General features: G+C 36.5%; 1 long non-coding RNA gene across 1 annotated transcript; it reads left to right on the top strand.

Moving 5' to 3' along the window:
• The first annotated feature begins 5,962 nt into the window (after nt 1–5,962).
• Nucleotides 5,963–16,266, top strand: LOC140594122 (uncharacterized). Its single transcript, XR_011994615.1, has 3 exons — nt 5,963–5,998; nt 8,198–8,309; nt 12,376–16,266. It is a non-coding gene; the product is annotated as an uncharacterized lncRNA (long non-coding RNA).
• Nucleotides 16,267–19,827: the final 3,561 nt, after the last annotated feature.

Below are 19,827 nucleotides of genomic sequence, written 5' to 3'. Positions count from 1 at the left end.
AACTGATAGCTTGGGTAGCCTGGTCTTCTCTGTGGGATTGGTGTGTGGGTACAGGGAGTAAACTGAAGAGTTTTCCAGCAAGGTATGTTTAGTAGCATGTTTAACCAGTTTCTTTGGCAATTTGAGGTCTTAAATCAAGTGTATGGGAAGGAATATATTTGCTCAAATCTATGGATTAAAGGTTTTAAAGACCCTTGGGTTAAAGGTCTAACTTCATTGACCTTTGTCTCTTAGCTCATTTCTCTTTTTTCCTTCTTTTCCACTGGGGGAAAAATGCAGTCTGATGTGTTGAGGATATCATATTTGTGGAATGGAAATAACAGGCTTCTGATACAGATGCTATTAACTATAGCTAGTAATAGGCCAATAAAAAAATAGCAAAAATATTGGCTATTAACATTTTTTTGCCTGAAACAATGACTGTGGATCTCAGATTAATTAATTAAATGCATGTGGACCTCAGATTAATTACACCTCACATTTATATTTTGTTTTACAAAGTAACACACGTGCATAAAGTACAAGAAAGGGATATGACACCTATTACCTTGCCACCACAGAAAGCCTATGAGTATTTGTTTGGTATCTTTTCTATATATATTCACATAGAAAACCATAAATCTAAACTTTTAAATAAAATTTTGATCTATATGTATCGTTCAATAAATTATCTTTTTAATTTAGCATGTCACTGAATATTAATTTACAAAGGCTGTTTTTGTTGATGTAGAATTCTGTTTTATACATGTACCATCGCTTAACTTTACTAAATGCCTCTTTGCGGGCATTTATATTATTTGTTTTCTTTTTTCTGAAAGTGTTGCCATGAATATCCTCGTAAATTTTTTCTGTACTTCAATTATATTTTTCCAATAACCTATTAAAAGTTAGGTTACAGGGCAGCCTGGGTGGCTCAGCGGTTTAGCCCAGGGCCTGATCCTGGAGACCCGGGATCGAGTCCCATGCCGGGCTCCCTGCATGGAGCCTGCTTCTCCCTCTGCCTGTGTCTCTGACTTTCTCTCTCTCTGTGTCTCTCATGAATAAATAAATAAAATCTTAAAAAAAAAAAAAGTTAGGTTACAAATGACAATTTTATGTCCAAATTTCCTTCCAGAAAATTTAAAGTAACACAGAACTTCATTTGTATGTGTGACAGTATCCAGGCTCTTCTTCATTACCAGATCTTGACAATACAGAATCTTTGAAAGTTTTAAGTATCTTTACTAATACACTTGAGTGGCATACCATTTTAGTTTGCATTTTTATTATAAAAGATGCCAAACACTCTTTCTTATACTTAATGGCTATTTGTTTTTCTTCCTCTGGGAATTACTGATGTGTATTAATTCGCTAAGCATTGTTAAAGTTTTTTTTAAAGATTTTATTTATTTATTCATGAGAGACACACACAGAGAGAGAGAGAGAGAGAGAGAGAGAGAGAGAGGTAAAGACACAGGCAGAGGGAGAAGTAGGCTCCATGGAGGGAGGCTGATGTGGGACTTGACCCCAGAACTCCAGGATCACTCCCTGAGCCAAAGACAGATGCTCAACTGCTGAGCCACCAAGGCATCCCAAGTTTTATTTTTTTTTTAATTTTTTATTTATTTATGATAGTCACAGAGAGAGAGAGAGAGGCAGAGACACAGGTGGAGGGAGAAGCAGGCTCCATGCACCGGGAGCCTGATGTGGGATTCGATCCCGGGTCTCCAGGATCGCGCCCTGGGCCAAAGGCAGGCGCCAAACCGCTGCGCCACCCAGGGATCCCGGCATCCCAAGTTTTAATCAGCCAAAGACCACCAGGCATAGATTTAAAGTCTGACAGGATCAGATTTATTGATCTGTTGCAGCAAAGGAGGGCACTCTGGAGGAACTACAGAATGACACATGCTGAGAGCAGGGAAGCATCTTTTCTAAGGTCTTGGTTACTACTGAATGATTCAGCAGTGTGTCTAAGGTAAGAGGGCACGAATTATGATTAGATGCTGCTTTTAAGAGTGATTAAGAGAAGCAAGGATTAACTATGAATTGCGTGCTGTCACAAAGTGACAGCATTTTAGCAATTAGATGTCCCCAGTAATAGATGAGAAAAACAAGAACTTGTGGGAGCATCACTGATAAGCAAGCAGAAGTCATCCAAAGAGAGGTTTTGTTATGGCATCTTACTGCATGGCCTTCGGGAAATGTTTCCATCAATTTGGAGACTACCTTTTTCTGCGTCCAGCATCCTACCCGGCTTGATTAATGGCAGCGCTACCTTTTCCTTTTCCTTTTCCAGTCTGGCTGATATTTATTTGTGGAGTCCCAGACAGGTTTTTACACTTTCAAAGTAGAGTTTACCAAAGTTTAGGCTGTGTATGTTATTGGTTAATGGTGCAGAATTTACACATTCCGGAGTTGGAGGCGTGGCATGTCTCCTTACCGACTGTGTAATTTTAGAGAAGATTTTTTTTTTAATCTGTTAGGTCTCAGTATTCATATCTGTAAGAAGGAACTACCACACTACTATTACTATCTATCCCGTAGGATATACTGAGAAAATTAAACATAATTATTTTTATAAAACACTTTTCAAAATGTCTGGTATCAGGTAACTGCTCAAAAAGAAGAGCAACTAAAAGGGTATGTTTAATAAGGGTTTTTTTGTAAACTAACTGATGGACATAATAAACAAAAAGATCATGATTAGTATGATTATATGCATGTGCCCATATGAGAATTGAAGGCTATCTGTCTGTGTGGAAGTTGCTAATGAATATTCTATGAATTGGCAATTTGTTTTTTGTTGAATGATCCCAGATATCTCCAAAGGAAAGAGGAGCACAAGTTAATAAATTCAGATAATCTTAGAGGCAGAACTCTCCTATTAGCCTAACAGTAAAGCTGAAGACATCAGTGAGAAACAGACACAGGCACTGCAGTCTAGTAGGCTGTAGTTCCTATTAAAGAAACAAGAATTTCCAGAATGTTCTCTGGAAGCAGAGTGAGGTTCTATCTCCATGGCTCTGGATATAACTTAATGCACTTAAAATTTTGAGTATACACACAATAATGAGAAAAGAGATATTTCAGAGAAAAGATTAGTAAATTGAAAGGCAGAGGTATACCAGAAAGGAAGAAAACATTGAGAGGGCAGGTGTTAAAATGCTAATCATCAGGTTCAAAGAGAGAAACCTCTCAGAAGAGGAGGAATAGCAATCTAATAGGATAGGGAAGACACACAAAAACCCAAGTCAATGTGGACTCAGGGCAAAGTAATGGCAGGCAGGTGGGGTAGGATCAAATGCACTGACACAGTCCAGGTTAAGTACAGACGCAGTCAGTCTGCCCCAAGCTATGATGTACAGTGGTCTGGATGTGAAGAAACTGTGCACTCTGTGCTAGAAAAAAAAGTTACTAAATCCAGTCAATAAAACAGCTGAGAGGCTACCTAGGAGGTCCTAGAAAAAAATCTCTGCAGTGGTTAATACAAACTGACCATTCTGGCTGCCAATCCAACACATGACAATGGGGAGATAGTGGCCTCAGTGACTTAAACACTGCAGATCACTGAGGAAACCAAGTTAATGAATGCAACAATCAATCTGCTATCGTCATGTGGCAACAGGGACACACAGTCTTGCTGCCAACTGAACAAAACATAGAAAACGTTAGAGAAGTTGTGGATAAAGGACTGTGTATAAGTAAAATTTAGATATATGCCTTTTTCAATAACTGGACAAGTCATAGAAAAAAAACCTAAATAAAAATCATGCCATTAATATGGGATATCTGGTCAACTTTACCCTGGACCAGCTTATTTTAAAGTTCTATTTTTAAAATTGAATAGGTCAACCTTTCTCAACAGTGAGTCATTGGCAGAACCAAATTTAGCTAAATTCAGGCCACTGAACACCTGCTCTCATAATGTCTTTCTTACAGGATTACAGAGAAGGCGTTGAGTTCTTGTTTTTAACCCCAAATTTATCCTTCTTTCTTATATGACTTTTTTTTTTTTGGTAAAGCTAAGAGTATTTTAATGGAAGAAAAACTACTATATCTTAAAACAGGTCAAAAGAGACAATAGAGTTCCAGAATCAGTTTCATTGTAAAAATTTAAACTGACCTTTTGTTTTGTCCTGACAAACTGTAACAACATCATACTATTTTGAACATTCTTCCTTTGCCCCATCTGACCTTTGATACCAACACAAGCATTATTTGCCTTGAGCAGCCAGGGAACAACTATTCAAACTTTAGTTATAGACTTCTGAAAATTTTCACCATGCTATTTTCTATTATTTGCAAAAGAGTGCTAGGCAAATATTCCTTAGAGATGTTATATATACAAATACATATAGTGTATATAAAATTATTCTCTAAGAAATATATATGTACATATATATGAATATATATGTGTGTATATATGTATATATATGTGCATATGTATGCTGGTATGTGTGTGTGTTTGGCATATAACATACACAAAAGATTTAGGATACATTTGGAAGACATAAAATTCACTAATTTGATATAAAAATTTCATTGGCAGAATTCAATGTCAAGCCAATTAAAAATACACTAGAAGATTTCCTAAGCTAGGAAAAAAAGCAACTTCATTTCAATAATGATATATTTTTATATTATATGTATAAATCATATAATAGATTTAACACTCCAAAAATCATTTCATGAATTGTTTCACCCTGCTGTGACCTACACAAAGTCATAATTAAAAAAAAAAAAATCACTGTTTATAGGGGCACCTGGGTGGCTCAGTTGGTTAAGCATTTTCCTTTGGCTCAAGTCATGATCCCCGGGTCCTGGTATCAAGCCCCAGGATCTAGGCCCACATCAAGCTCCCTGTCAAGCAGGAAGTCTGCTTCTCTCTCTGCTTCTCCCTCTCCAACCTACCCCCCACACCCCCAGCTAGTAAGCTCTCTTTTTAAATAATTAAATAAAATCTTTGAAAAATAAAAAGAAATTAAAAAATAAAAATAATTGTGTTTAGAAAGTAAAATCACAAATACTCATGTAAGTGTGAGACATCTGCTTTAATTTTGAAAGCTTTGTAATTCAATGAACAAAATAAGATATTCATATCATACTGGTCTTTTCAGAGCATAAAAAATAATCTGAAAAACATTTTTCTTAGATTTTGGATAAAATGAAGGATTTCTATCCCATGAGCCAAAGTAGGTGGAATAAAAAAAATAAAATATAATAAATGAAAAGCGACAACATATATTTAATTTGTTGATTCTGCTATAATAAGCACACTCAACACTGTCCCTTTTTTTAAGATTTTACTTATTTGAGAGAGAGCACAAGATGGGGGAGGAGCAGAGGGAAAGGGAGAAGCAGACTCCCTGCTGAGCAGGAGCCCGACCTGGGGCTCAATTCCAGGACCCTGGGATCATGACCTGAGCCAAAGGCAGCAGACACTCAACCACTGAAACACCCAGGTGCCCCAGCATTTGTTTTTTTTTTTTTTTTCTATCAGACTTACTTCATGTAGCATAACTCTCTCAAGGTCCATTCATGTCACAAATGGCAAGATTTCAGAACTGGTTTTATTGCAATTCACAAATTCTGGTATATTGTGTTTGCATATTTGTCTCAAAAATTTTTTTTCTCCTTTAATCCATTGATCATTCAGGAAGTATTGTTTAATTTCCATGTGCTCACAAATTTTCCAGTTTTCTTCATTGTTAATTTTTAGTTTAATGTCATTGTGGTCAGGGAGATACTTGGTATGATTTTAATCTTCTTAAATTTACTAAGACTTGTTTTGTGGTGTGCCTGATTGGGTCTGCCCCTCTCCCTGCTTGTGTTCTCTCTTGTTTTGTGGCCTAACATATGGTCTGCTCTAGAATATGTTCCATGTGCACTTGAGGAGAATGTGTATTTTGCTGTTGTTGGATAGAATGTTCTGTATATCTCTGTTAGGTTCATTTGTTCCAAATCCACTGTTTCCTTATTGATTCTCTGTCTGGATGATCTATCCACTGTTGAGAGTGAGGTATCAAAAAATGCAACACTCATTGTATTACTGTTTATTTCTCCTTATAGCTCTGTTAGTTTTTCTTTATATATTTAGGTACCCCTATTTGATTGCATAAATATTATGATTGATATTCTTCTTGACTGACTGACCCCTTTATCAGTATATAGTGACCTTCTTTGCCTCTTTTTACCATTTTTAGTTTACAGTGTATTTTGTCTAATATAAATATAGCTATCCTTGCTCTCCTCTCTTCCTCCTCCTTCTTCTTTGGTTATCACTTAAAATGCTAACCAAAGATTAAAATGTCTTTTTCCATCCCTTCACTCTCAGTCTATATGTGTTTTTAAGAGTAAAGTGAGTTTCCTAAATAAGTGGATATTATTTTTTTAATCCACTTAGTCATTCTCTAACTTTTGATTGGAAAACTTAATCTGCTTACATTTAAAGTAATTACTGATAGAGAAGGGTTTACTATTATCATTCTGTTGATTTATTTCTGGTTGTTTTGTAGATCTGTTGTTCCTTGTTTTGTATCCTGCTCTCTTTTTTGGTATGTGTTTTCTTTCTTTTTTTTTTTTTTTTGTTTTTTTTTTTTTGGTATGTGTTTTCAAGTCTTTTAGCATCAGTATGCTTTGACTTATTTAGTATGTTCTTTTGTGTAATTACTACAGGATTTTTCCTTGTGGTTACCAAGGGGCTTAAATAAAATAAATTAAACTTACGACATACTATTTTAAATTGATAATAACTTCAGTAGAATTTATAAGTTTTATAATTTTAAATAGCCTGCCCCTCACATTTTAGGTTACTGTAGTTATAATTTACATGTTTTAATGTTGTATAATAATGGATATTCACAGTTATGATTATTTTTTATATTATTTTAAAAATATTTTAGAGTTGGTAAGTAAATTATGTGCCACTACTACTGTATTGCAGACTATGCCTATATATTTATCATTACCAGTAAGATTTATGCTTTTTGTATTTTTATAATGTTAATTAATGTTGTTCTACTTTCAATCTAATAACACCTTTTATTATTTCTCATATGGCAGGTCTAGTGGTAATAAACTCCCTCAGATTCTGTTTGTTCAGAAAAGTGTTTATCCTTTATTTCTGAAGGACAGCTTTGACAAGTATAGAATTCTTGCTTGACAATTATTTTCTTTCAATAGTTTGGACATGCCATTTTATTCTCCTGGCCTGAAAAGTTTCTGTTGAGAAATCCAATGACAATTTTATAGGGGTCCCTTTAGATAAATTCTCTCTTTTCTCTTGATGCTCTTAAAGTTCTTTCATCTTTGACTTTTAACAATTTAATCATAATTTATCTTGATGTAGCTGTATTTAGTTTCAATTTATTTGAGGTCCTTTGGGCTTCATGGATCTGGATATCCTTCTTTCCCCAGGTGTAGGAAGTTTAAAGACATTAATCCTTTAAATATACTTTTTGTTCCTTTCTCTTTTTCTTCTCTTTCTGGAATTCTCAAAATGTGACTGTTGTTCCTTTTCATTGTACCATATAATTCCCATAGGCTTTCTTCACTCTTTTCATTCTTTTTCTTTTTCTTTTTTTATTTAAAGATTTTAGTTATTTATTTGTCACAGAGAGAGAACTAGAGAGAACAAGTGAGGAGGGAGAGGGAGAAGCAGACTCCCAGCTGAGCAGGGAGCCCCATGTGGGGCTCAATCCCAGGACCCTGGAATCATGACCTGAACCCAAGGCAGATGCTTGATGACTGAGTCACCCAAGTGCCCATTTTTAATTTTTTTTCATTTTGCCCCTCTGACTGGGTAGTTTCCAATGTTCTGTCTTCCAGGTTTCTGAGTCTTTAGTCTACATGGTTGAATCTAACTTGAAACACTCTCCTGAATTCTTCATTTCAATTATTGTATTTTTCAACTCTAGGATTTGTTTGTTTGTTTGATGGTTATATTAACTTGTCAGGTTTCTCGTTTTGTTCATGCATTGTTTTTTTTTCTTAATTTTGTATAGTTGTTGTTGTTGTTGTTTGTAGTTCACTAAATTTCCTTAAGATGATTATTTTGAATTCTATAAGGCTTGTAAATCTTTATGTCCTTAGAATCAGTTATTGGAGATTTATTTGTCTCCTTTGGTGGTATCATATTTGCCTGATTATTCATGAATCTTTATTTCTTACTTTGGTATCTGCACATTTGAGTAATTGGGCTCTCTTCCAAATTTTACAGGTTTGCTTTGGCAGAGACAGTTCTTCACCAGTCAGCTTAGTTTGGGTTTTTGGATGTGTCTGCTGATAATGTCCTTGGGCAGATTGGACCTGCTACTTTGGTCTATATTTGGGTAAGGCAACTGTTTAAGCTCCAAGGACAACGATGAGAGGGTGTGCCCCTAGCAGAGAACAGTTGTATAGGACTGCTGGTGTGGTTTCCTACCCAAGTTTGGCTATAGGATAGGCTTTGTGTTTCCCTGGATCCTCTGGTCAGGCTTACTACATGATCAGGACTGGGTATGTTATATTCAGTAATAGATGGGGCTATGGATTGGCTTCCTTCCCCTGGCAGAGCAACAGGATGAGATCAGGACCTGCCCTCTGTCCAGGTAAGAGAGCTGCAAGATAGCCCCACCCTCTTGGATAGTATCTTTTAGCCTCATCTGACGAATGGAGCTGGCAACTCCTGCAAGCAGCCCCAGGGTGCTTGAGCTAAGAGGAGGGCAGGTAAAACTGATCACTTTCAGAACAAAACCATTGGGCAGTTCAGTCAGGGAACTTGGAGGCAGGTCAGTTTGACTTAAGACAACAGAGAACTTTGCTGGCTTTAGAGCTGCTTCTCCCACTGTCCTTAGGCAGGGAATTGAATCCATAGCCCTGCTTATAGATTTCAACCTGTTCAACCAGAAACCTAACCAGAGCACATGGGAGGCTCCACAATGCATTCAACAGCTCTACACACAGTAGCACTTGAACAGAAAGCACAGCTCTTGTCTTCCCCTACCTCTTCAGATTGTTAGCCTCATCTGACCAGGGAATTTAGGGCACACTAGTCTCCACAGCAGCGAGAGCTGTGAGCAAACCCGGTTCTAATACCAGCAAAACTCCTGCTTTGAGTATCTGAATCAGGCACATCTGCACCCTGCCAAGTTCCCTGGTCAGAGTGAGCCTGGGACTTGTTTCTGCAGATGAGCAAAAAACTGTTGGTTGGGATGACTACCTGGGCACTGCAGTTATGAACGCAGCCTGCCAAGACCTGTGTGTTGGTGTTGCAAGTCCTTCCCCACTTCTCTATCAGTCAGATTCCCAGTGTTTGAGCCCTGCAGAGTTTCCTGATATCCCCATGCTGCAAGAGATCAAAGTACTGGCTCCTGTAAAGTTGCCCACAATGCTGAGGGTGGGTGGTGTGTGTGCTGGTTGTCTCTCTGGGTTCTTTTCCCCCTGGAGGAACTAAAAGCTCAGGTGAGACCTCTCTACTTGGTGAGACACTAGCCTGGGGGGTGGGGCAATGCAGTCAGTATGTAGCCTAGTCTCTTACCCCTCCAATGCAGTTTGGCTTTGGTCTTTGTGCTTCAAACACAAAGGTGCTTCAGCTTCACTCCCATATGCTTGGATTCTCTGTGGTGTCTTGTTCTTGAATAGTTGTTAGTTGTTCTTCTTGGAAAGGGGGAGCAAAATCAGGACCAGACTATGTCACCATTTTGATCCACAGGCCTACTATTAACTTTCAAGTAATTGCTCAATTCTTGCATAACATGAGCTATTAACATAGCTTATCATGTAGTGTGCCAGTATTGAATTTCCATCCAAGGGGTTATTTAGTAATGGCATTGAAATAAAAAATGAAATCTGTAAACCCTGAGCAATATCACTGCTTTTACATGCTCTGCAGTCTGTAATAGGCTATTAGATAAAAGATAGTAATGTATTCTGGAAGAACAGACCCATTGACAATGAATAAAGGGCATGATTTTATTCTTGCTTCACAAAGAATGATGTCTGTATCTTTCTTAAAAGAATTATAGTCTTCAAAAGCTGCCAGACTTATATTCTTTTGCAGCTGGCATACAGCTCTTAGTCTATGCAATATTTTAAGGAGGAAAGACAGAAGTATTTTAGAATATATGGAAAGATACCTAGGGACATATATATTTTGAAATGTTAAAAGTACCAAGAATTATAAGGTACTATTACTAATATCTACATATCTAATGAAAAACAAGGAAGAAGGTTGGTATTTATTGAATAACATTTGTAAGATTTAGTACATATAATTTTTAAAATTTATTTCCCACTAGTAAAACAAATATTCACAATAAAAATGTTTAGCCATATGTGTGTATATTTTTCAGTTATCCAAATATTTAATACTGAGACAATTTCTATATAAATATTGATGAATTTTACTGTTTTAAATGCTTAAAAATAAATAGACTAATAATTCTCAAAGGAGTTGACTCTTATTTCTCTATGATCAGCCAAGCACTCAAGGGCATACAGATAGAATTTTCAACATTTCCAAAAGCCAGAACCATCAGAACCCAAGCCAAAGTCAAACATGTTCTAGTTCTGTGGCTGCTTTTACCTACAGAAAATTTTGTAAGAAGGAATTTGAAAATGGCACTTTATTTTTGTTTCAAAATCATAATGTAATTTTAAGTTATGATAGTGATACTCCCGTAACTTGTAAGGATTTAAAAGTGTCATAAGCTCCCTGTTTATACTGATCATTTAAGATTACCATCTTACAAAGAAAAAAAGTAATTGAACACATTTTAAAAATTTAACAAGAATTTGAAATATTGAGCAAAAGAATAAAAGGGGGGAAGTACCTTCCATGCCCTTTACTAGTACAGAAATGATTCTGAATATGATACTCCCTTTTGATTTGCAAAAACCATTCAGAATGCTAAATACTGAATTTCACGACAGCTTAGTGATATCTTTCAATTTATGCTATTATAGGGCAAACTGTGTTAGTTTGAAGCAGCTCAACAAGTACTGGCAGTCAATGGTTTTAACTGAATCTGAAGAAGAAACATATACGTTAAAAGGAAAAATAACTATTTCGTTCATTTGAAGACAGATCATTGGGTTTATCAGAATGCAATCCACTGGTTTGAGAACTAAACCTCATTAAAGAATCAGGGAAGGCATCATCGAAGCAACTGTTTTAAAACAAAAGAAAGGTCTCTTTTATTAAGGTGTCACACAGACTACAAAATAAGAAAACTAATTGACTGAGAAGAGAGGATCTGTCTGAATGTTAAAAGGAAAATTAAGCACAGGATCATGGTTTGCCCATCTATCACAGAAAAAAAAATGTTATTTTAGCAAAGTAATGGAAACAATGACCTTGTTTCCATGCAAAACCTGCAGTGAGTTACTTTATAAATTCAGTCAGCTCCATTAACAGCAACAACCACAAAAAGTTTGAAAATATATTCAGCAAGCTTCTTGAAGCCAACTGATCTATTTTGCACACAAACAGTTGTTTGGTTTGGAAATACTACATGCATTATAGATGTGAGGCCAGAACAAGGGCAGTTTTAAAGAAAGTTGGAAATGAAGATCTGTTTGTTCTCTTGCATTTTAGCCTGTAGCTGGGATATCCTGAAGTTCCTGAAATACAGGATTTGTTTCAAAGCATTGTTTACATGGAATGTAAATAAACATCAATTTCCTTTTCTTTTTTCTTTTTGGTTTACCCACGTAAAGGATATTATGACAATTAGCAAATTCACTGTGAAGGCTCATTGCAGCTATAAATGATCAACTTAGAAAAAAAATATATATATCACTCATCACATGATATATCCCGTGTGTTCATCATAGAATATTTCATTACTATTATTCAGAGAGGAGGGTTTTTTGTGGGTTTATTTTTGAATTTTATAATGAGACAGTTGTTAAGAAATGACAAGTGGCACAGACTTCATTCTGGGCACTAATCCCTGGACCAGTACCAACTATTTTCATCATATGGGAGAGGGTGATTTTGCCTCTCTAGGTTTTCATTTCTTCATTTGCAAAAATAAATTTACCAGGATGTTTTGTCTAAGAAACCAAATTTGGGGTAGCCCCGGTGGTCCAGCGGTTTAGCAGCACCTGCAGCCCAGGGTGTGATCCTGGAGACCCAGGATCGAGTCCCACGTCAGGCTCCCTACATGGAGCCTGCTTCTCCCTCTGCCTGTGTCTCTGCCCCTCTCTCTCCCTTTCTCTGATGAATAAATAAATAAAATCTTAAAAAAAAAAGAAACCAAATTTAAAATTTTGTATTTGTTTATGAAATTAGGGTCCAGTAACCCCTCTGTGTATCTATTATAGGAGTTGAAATGCTGGGGGCTTTGTGTTTGGCTGTTTAAAGAATGGAAGAAGCTGCTGATTTTTTATTTTGTTTTATCCTGTCTCACACAGAAGCACATGGCAAAAGAGGAAGGAGACTTGTATTTCCACGTGCCCTTTGCCCTCATCAGCGTTCCCTCTTCTGTCCTACCGGGTTTGAGTGACTGATGTACAGCTCTAGAAAAAAGAGGAGTAAAGATAAAAATAAGAAGTGTTCATAGAATGCTGAGAGAATCAGCTATAAGATGTGCCTCTGGAGGATCCTCTTTTGGTGGCTTCCTACCACCAGCACCGCACTGTTAGCTCCACATTCACAAACATGCTTTACCTTCCATCACAGACCCCAGTTCAACAGGACTGAGCCGGCGCAAGGCACAGCCAGACTGGATGGAAGAGGATTCCCTGGCAAACACCTGAAGAAAGATGACCTTGATGGTGAATGAGGAAGAACATAAGTGGTCTGTAATGTGCTTCTACGTGAAGGTTCCAAGTACCTGAGCAGATGCCGAGGAGAAGAGTAGATAGGATAAGGTCCTTCCATCAGGATATGGGGGTACAACAATCAGTATCTTGTTTTCATTTTAATGAGAGACTAGTGAGATACAACACAGATCATAAAATTAAACTCTGCTTGCTATACGGAAAGTTTGTGGCTTACCAAAACAGTGCCCTTAAAGGTGTCAGAAGAAAGGAATCCCAGTTTTATTGAGTAGCACAGAATGTAGGGCAATATTCTCCTTCTAAAATTTTAGTATCTAGTGATTTGTAGAGGGAAGAGGGTCTGGATACAATACAGAGACCTTAGCTATGGGTTTGAGTTTGAGGAACTGTCCCTTCCTCCTGTGGGCCTCCTCCTGCACTGCCCCTAAACCTTAGCTACCTACTCTGCTAAATGAGGGGCCAACCTCAATGAAAGGAAGATCCTTTTATCACTATAATTGTATCATTCTTTTGAATGGACAAGACCTAGTAGAACAGAGCCTAATTAAGACAGAAAATAATGACCAACAATACAAAGCCATCTATAATGAAATGGTAAATTGTGTCCTGAAGACTAAGAGTATTTGCAAGGTTCATCAGTTTACTAGGTTGTGATCTCTTTGAGGGCAGGGATTGTGTTGAAGTCATCTTTCAATCACTGGTAACTAATACTGGTTCCTGACACACAGAAACTACTTATATAAATCATATTAAAGACACAAGTGGACAAATAAGATTAATGTGTTTCCATAATTATTTATATTTTAGTAAAGTAGGTTTAAAAATCTAGATCTGATAAAAGCAAATTAACCTATAGCAAGTACTTAACATGTTCCAGGAATTGTATTAAGTATTTTTATGTAAGTTTAAGCTTCACAGCTTCCTGAAAAGTTAGCTACTATCGTCAGTATCTGTATTAGTCAGGCTTCTTCAGAGAAACAGAACCAACAGAAGATACATACACATGAGCAGATTTATTGTAGAAATTGACTCACATGCTTATAGAAATCTGTACAGTCTGTTGTCTGCAAGCTAGGGAACCAGGAAAGCTCTTGGTGTAATGCAGTCTGAATTGGAGGCTTGAGAACCAGGGGCAGGGCAAGGGGGCACTGAGTAAGTCCTGAAGTCTGAAGGCCAGGGAACCAAGAATTCTATTAAATAGGCACAGGGTGATGGTTAATTTTATGTGTCAACTTGACTGGGCTAAGGGATGCCCTGAGAGCTACGACATCCATTTTCTCCTGCCCTCAGATAGCTCAGGAAGAGAGAGAATTTGCCCTTCCTTCTTCACCTTTTTGTTCCATTAGGGCCCTTTAAGGGGTTGGATGAGTTGATGCCCACCCACATTGGTAAGGGTGAGTCTCTTTATTCAGCCTACTATTTCAAATGCTAATCTCTTGTAGAAACATTCTCACAGACATTTTCAGAAATAATGTTTTATCAGCTCACTCCTGGTGTATTCTCACTCCTGGTGATAACTTCATTTGGCTTACACATACCTCTTAATACTGAATTGAATTTACCTACTTCGGATAAATTTCCCAACCATTCTCTATTTGTAAGCATTTCCCTCAATGTGATTCTTACAGAAAGCCTATCACTACATGGTGCAGTTTACCACATTACAGGAAAACCCTTATTTCACACATAGTCTTATATCCTTTGAACCTGAGCTTGACAAGAAAGTACAATTAAATAAGAAAAATAAGTGCTGCTCAGTTGTTTTCCTGTTTCAGCATTTACATTGCTGTCACAACTAAAAAAGGAGATTTTCAGTGTCACATCAATTAATTACAATTTCTACTTAATGAATCACTTGCTCATTGAGAGGATGGTATCTCCTTAACTGTAGTGGTGTAAGTTTTTGCTTATAAGGAAAAGAATAGTGAAGACATTTGTTTAACCTAATCAGCCAATAAGGGAAAAAAAAAATCAAGATGTCTGCTATATAATGATGCTTTTAAAAGAGAGAATTTAGCCCTTAAAATAGGTCATGTACTATAAAGAATAGTATCCAAAAGACATATCCATTCCTACAGATGCAAAATTCCTTTAGAAATGGTCTTTTAAGGCAAAGAGACCTTTGGTAGATTGGTGAACAGAAAATGATAAATCTTTCTAAAATAATTTCATAAAGGCTTAGCTTACAATATTTATCCTACTTTGTCCTCATTTGTCCTCCTTATTCTGAATTTTTCTCCTTATATCCAACACTGTCACATGACTTCTTTACTAAGCACAGTAGATTCATGTGTAAGGGAGAGAATTGGAAAAAGTTGGTTTTCTAAAGTCCTATGCTTAGTTTGTGTGTCTGAAGTAGATTAATTTATCAAGTCTAAGGCATGCCTGTATCTTCAATAAGAAGAGTTGCCTAGAATTCTCCAGTGATCACTTTAGTGTAACTAAAAATTGTGCTAATATGTTAATAATCTATAATTGAATATGTTTAAGTACACCTTTTGGAATTACAAAGCTCAGAAACTAGTAAACTAGTTTTTAATATGATTTCTCTGGACCACAAATTCTCCAGTTTATGTAGTCAAATATTCTAAAGAACTCTTTGTTTGGGTGGTTAAGTAAAAGTAAAGCAGCGTAAAGTATATTAGCCAATAATAATGTTATATTGATCTCAAATTAATCTGGTCTCTTTCCATTCATACCAAATGAAATGACTGGATTACCTTAAGTTTTTTTAAAAAAATGATGATTAAAATATGAAGGGACAACCTGACAAGGGTCTTATATGGTAAACCTTTTACACAGCTAGGGATTCACTTTGTACTGCTAGAGAGTATACAAAAGTGTGTAAACTTTCTGAAATGTCTCTCCTATGCATAAAATATCTTTAAAATAGTAATATTCCTTAAAGTATTCACAGAGAATTTCTATTTTTAAAAAATGTGGACTGGGGCTCCTGGGTGGCTCAGTCAGCTAAGTGTCAATTCATGGTTTTGGCTCTGCTCTGATGTGAGGCTCATGGGACCCATCTCAGCATCCAGCTCAGTGCTCAGCACGGAGTCTGCTTGGGTTTCTCTCTCACTCTACCTCTGCCCCTCTCTCTACTCTCGCATGTGCTCTCTCTCTCTAAGCGGAGAAAAGGGAACCCTCTTACACTGTTGGTGGGAATGTGAACTGGTGCAGCCACTCTGGAAAACTGTGTGGAGGTTCCTCAAAGAGCTAAAAATAGACCTGCCCTACGACCCAGCAATTGCACTGTTGGGGATTTACTCCAAAGATTCAGATGCAATGAAACGTCGGGACACCTGCACCCCGATGTTTCTATCAGCAATGGCCACAATAGCCAAACTGTGGAAGGAGCCTCGGTGTCCATCGAAAGATGAATGGATAAAGAAGATGTGGTTTATGTATACAATGGAATATTACTCAGCAATTAGAAACGACAAATACCCACCATTTGCTTCAACGTGGATGGAACTGGAGGGTATTGTGCTGAGTGAAATAAGTCAATCGGAGAAGGACAAACAGTGTATGTTCTCATTCATTTGGGGAATATGAATAATAGTGAAAGGGAATATAAAGGAAGGGAAAAGAAATGTTGGGAAATATCAGGAAGGGAGACAGAACATAAAGACTCCTAACTCTGGGAAACGAACTAGGGGTGGTGGAAGGGGAGGAGGGCGGGTGTTGGAGGGGAATGGGTGACGGGCACTGAGGTGGACACTTGACGGGATGAGCACTGGGTGTTTTTCTCTATGTTGGTAAATTGAATTGAACACCAATAAAAATTAATTAAAAAAAATAAAATAAAATAAATAAATAAAATATTTAAAAAAATAAAATATGTGGATCAGGGATTAATATGGGATTAATCATTCAGTAATCAGGGATTAACTATTTAACCATGTGCACATTTATATCTTCAATGGAGATCATGCCATAAGACCCTTAGTTTCATAAATCTACCTACTTTGGCATCATCAGCTTCACTTAGCTACATGTTTCTCAAATTCATTTCGTCCAAAACTTGATTTTTGATATTTCCCTTACAAATTCCTCCTTCTTTAACATTTTTACTTTACTATTTAACTCATTTTGTTACTTTCTCAATATAGTAAACCTGAAACTTTTACTTCTCTCATCTTTATCCCCCACATCTGCCCCAAATGCTATTATTTTTTTCTTTGAAACATAGGTTGGCTCTGTTTCTTTCCATCTTCATTTCCACTCCCCTAGCCACCAATATTTTTGACCTGTATGACTAAAAGAGCCTCCCTACTGGTCACTTGACTTCTACTATTGTCTTCCTCAAAGCTATTTTCATTTACTAGCCAGAGTAATCTTTCACAAGTTTGGAGAGTACTTTCCTACTTAAGTCTTTTTGAGTTTGACAGAATATGCAAAATCCTAAAAAAGAAAGAGAGAACGGAAGAATGAAAGAAAGAAAAAAAATGGAAAAAAAAAAAGAGGCCCATAAACTTCTTTAAGAACTGATACCTACTAGCCTCCACAATCTCATCTGACTCCAGTCCCTGCTACCACCTCTTACTGCATTTCAGCCACATTAGTCTTCTTTTGGTTACTGTAAAGTTCTTTGCTGCCCCAGGGCCTTTGTACTGCTGTTTCCTCTCCCTGGAATTCCTTCCCCTCTGTCTTTTCCTATTAATTATTTCTTTTCCTTTTAAAATATGTTCATATATATATATATATATATATATATATATATATTTGTTGTAATTATTAACATTTAAACTTTACATAAAAATCTAAATCCTTTAAAAGTGGTATCTTGTTATTTTAGATTCACTAATTTTTTCAGCTTTATTAAAGTATAATTGAGATACAATTCACCACACATACTTAAAATGAACACCATGATGAGTTTTGACATATATATTCACTTGTGCAACCATCATCAGCTCAACTGTACCTTTATGGCCACTGAACAACTAGTCCCCATATCCTCTTCCCTCCATCCTCTGGTAACTACTCTTCTATTTTCTACATCTGTGTTTGACTATTTTAAATGACTCACACAAGAAAAATCGTGCAGTATTTGTCCTACTGTGACTGACTTATTTCACTTAGTTTATGCCTTCCAGGTCCTTAATGTCCTACAGGTCCATCCATGTTGTCATAAATGGTAGAACTTCCTTCTTTTTTAAGGGTGAATAATATTCTATTGTACATACATACTACATTTATTTCATTCCTTTATCTGATGATGAACATCTGTGCTGTTTCCATATGCTAGCCACTGTAATGCCATAATAATAATAATAGTAATAATAATAATAATGCCACACTAAACATGGAAATGCAGCTATCTCTTCAAGATCTCGATTTCACTTATTAGATAAATATTCAGAACTGGGATTGCTGGATTATATAGTGGTATTATTTTTAATTTTTTGAGGACTCTCCACATTGTTTTCCAGAACAGTCACACAAATTTACATTCCCATCAACAGTGGAAATGTTTTCTAATTTCTCCACACCCTTCTACCTCTCCAACACTTGCTATCTCTTTTTTATGATAGCCTTCTATTTTCCAGATAATTAGCATATTGAGCACCTCTTCATGAGCCTGTTGACCATCTACATGTCTTCTTCAAAGAAATGTCCATTTATATGCTTTGCTTTTTTTTGTTGTTGTTAAAGAAACTTGAATTCTGGATTTTTGCCATTTAAAAAAACTTGAACACTTAAATTTTTTTTAGAGTAGTTTTAGGCTTACAACAGATTTGAGAGGAAGACATAAAGATTTGCTACAGATTCTTGCCTCCAGACATACATAGCTTCCCTCATTATCAGTATCACTTTCCAGATCCAAAGTCCATAGTTTACTTCAGGATTCACTCTTGATGTTATACATTCTGAGTCTGGACAAATATATAATGACATCTATCCATTATTATAATATCATGTAGGGTATTTTCACTGCCCTAAATATTCTCTGTGCTATGCCTATGCATCCCCTACTTCCATCCCCGGATGGAAGTAAATTGAAAAAGTAATTGAAAAAAGTAAATTGAACTTTTTATTGTCTCTATAGTTTTGCCTTTTGCAGAACACCATATAGCTGGAATCATACAGCACACAGCCTGTATGTGTTTAGATTGGTTTCGTTCACTTAGTAATATGCATTTAAGGTACTTCCATTTCTTATCACGGCTGAGAGCTCATTTCTTCTTAATCTCTAGATAGTATTCTACTGTCTGGATAAACCATAGTTTATTTACCCAGTCACCTACTAAAGACATCTTGGTTATTTCCAATTTTGGCAATTATGAATAAAACTATTATAAACACACATGTATTGACTTTTCTGTAGACAGTTTTTCAACTCTTTTGGAAACATACCAGGAACACAACTGGTGGATCATATGGTAAGAGTACGTTTCATTTTATAAGGAACAGCCAAACTCTCTTCCAAAGTGGCTGTACCATCTTGCATTCCCACCAGCAATGAATCCTTGTCTGCATTTAGGGTAGCCAGTATTCTGGATTTTGGCCATTGTAATAGATGTGTAGTGATATCTCATTATTAATTAATTATTTTGCTCTTTTTTTCTGGTTGTCTTGTTTGTTTGTTTTGAGTTGTAGGAGTTCCTTACATATTTTGGAAATATGAGAGACACAGAGAGAGAGAGGCAGAGACACAGGCAGAAGCAGAAGCAGACCCCTTGTGGGGAGCCCGATGTGGGACTCAATCCCAGGACTTGGGAATCATGCCATGAGCTGAAGGCAGACGCTCAATCACTAAACCACCCAGACTTCCCACATATTTTGGAAATTAACCCCTTATCAGATACATGGTTTGCAAATGTTTTCACCATATCAACAGAAAAAGGGACAAAAATCACATAATTATCTTGGCAGGTACAGAAAAAGCATGTGAAGAGCTTCAATAAAAGAGCTTTCATTAAAACAACAAGGGTAGAAAGAACTTATCTCAACACAATAAGGCCATATACAAAAAAGTCCACAGCTAACATCATAATGGTGAAAAGCTGAAAGCTTTTCCTTTGAGATCTAGAAGGAAAAATCTCTACCCTCACCAGTTCTATTCTACTATTCAATATA

This window comes from Vulpes vulpes, chromosome 1, assembly GCF_048418805.1.
Source record: "Vulpes vulpes isolate BD-2025 chromosome 1, VulVul3, whole genome shotgun sequence".
Lineage (NCBI taxonomy): Eukaryota > Metazoa > Chordata > Mammalia > Carnivora > Canidae > Vulpes > Vulpes vulpes.
The sequence above is the reverse complement of the archived record's forward strand: the minus strand, read 5'-3'. Positions and strand labels throughout refer to the sequence as shown.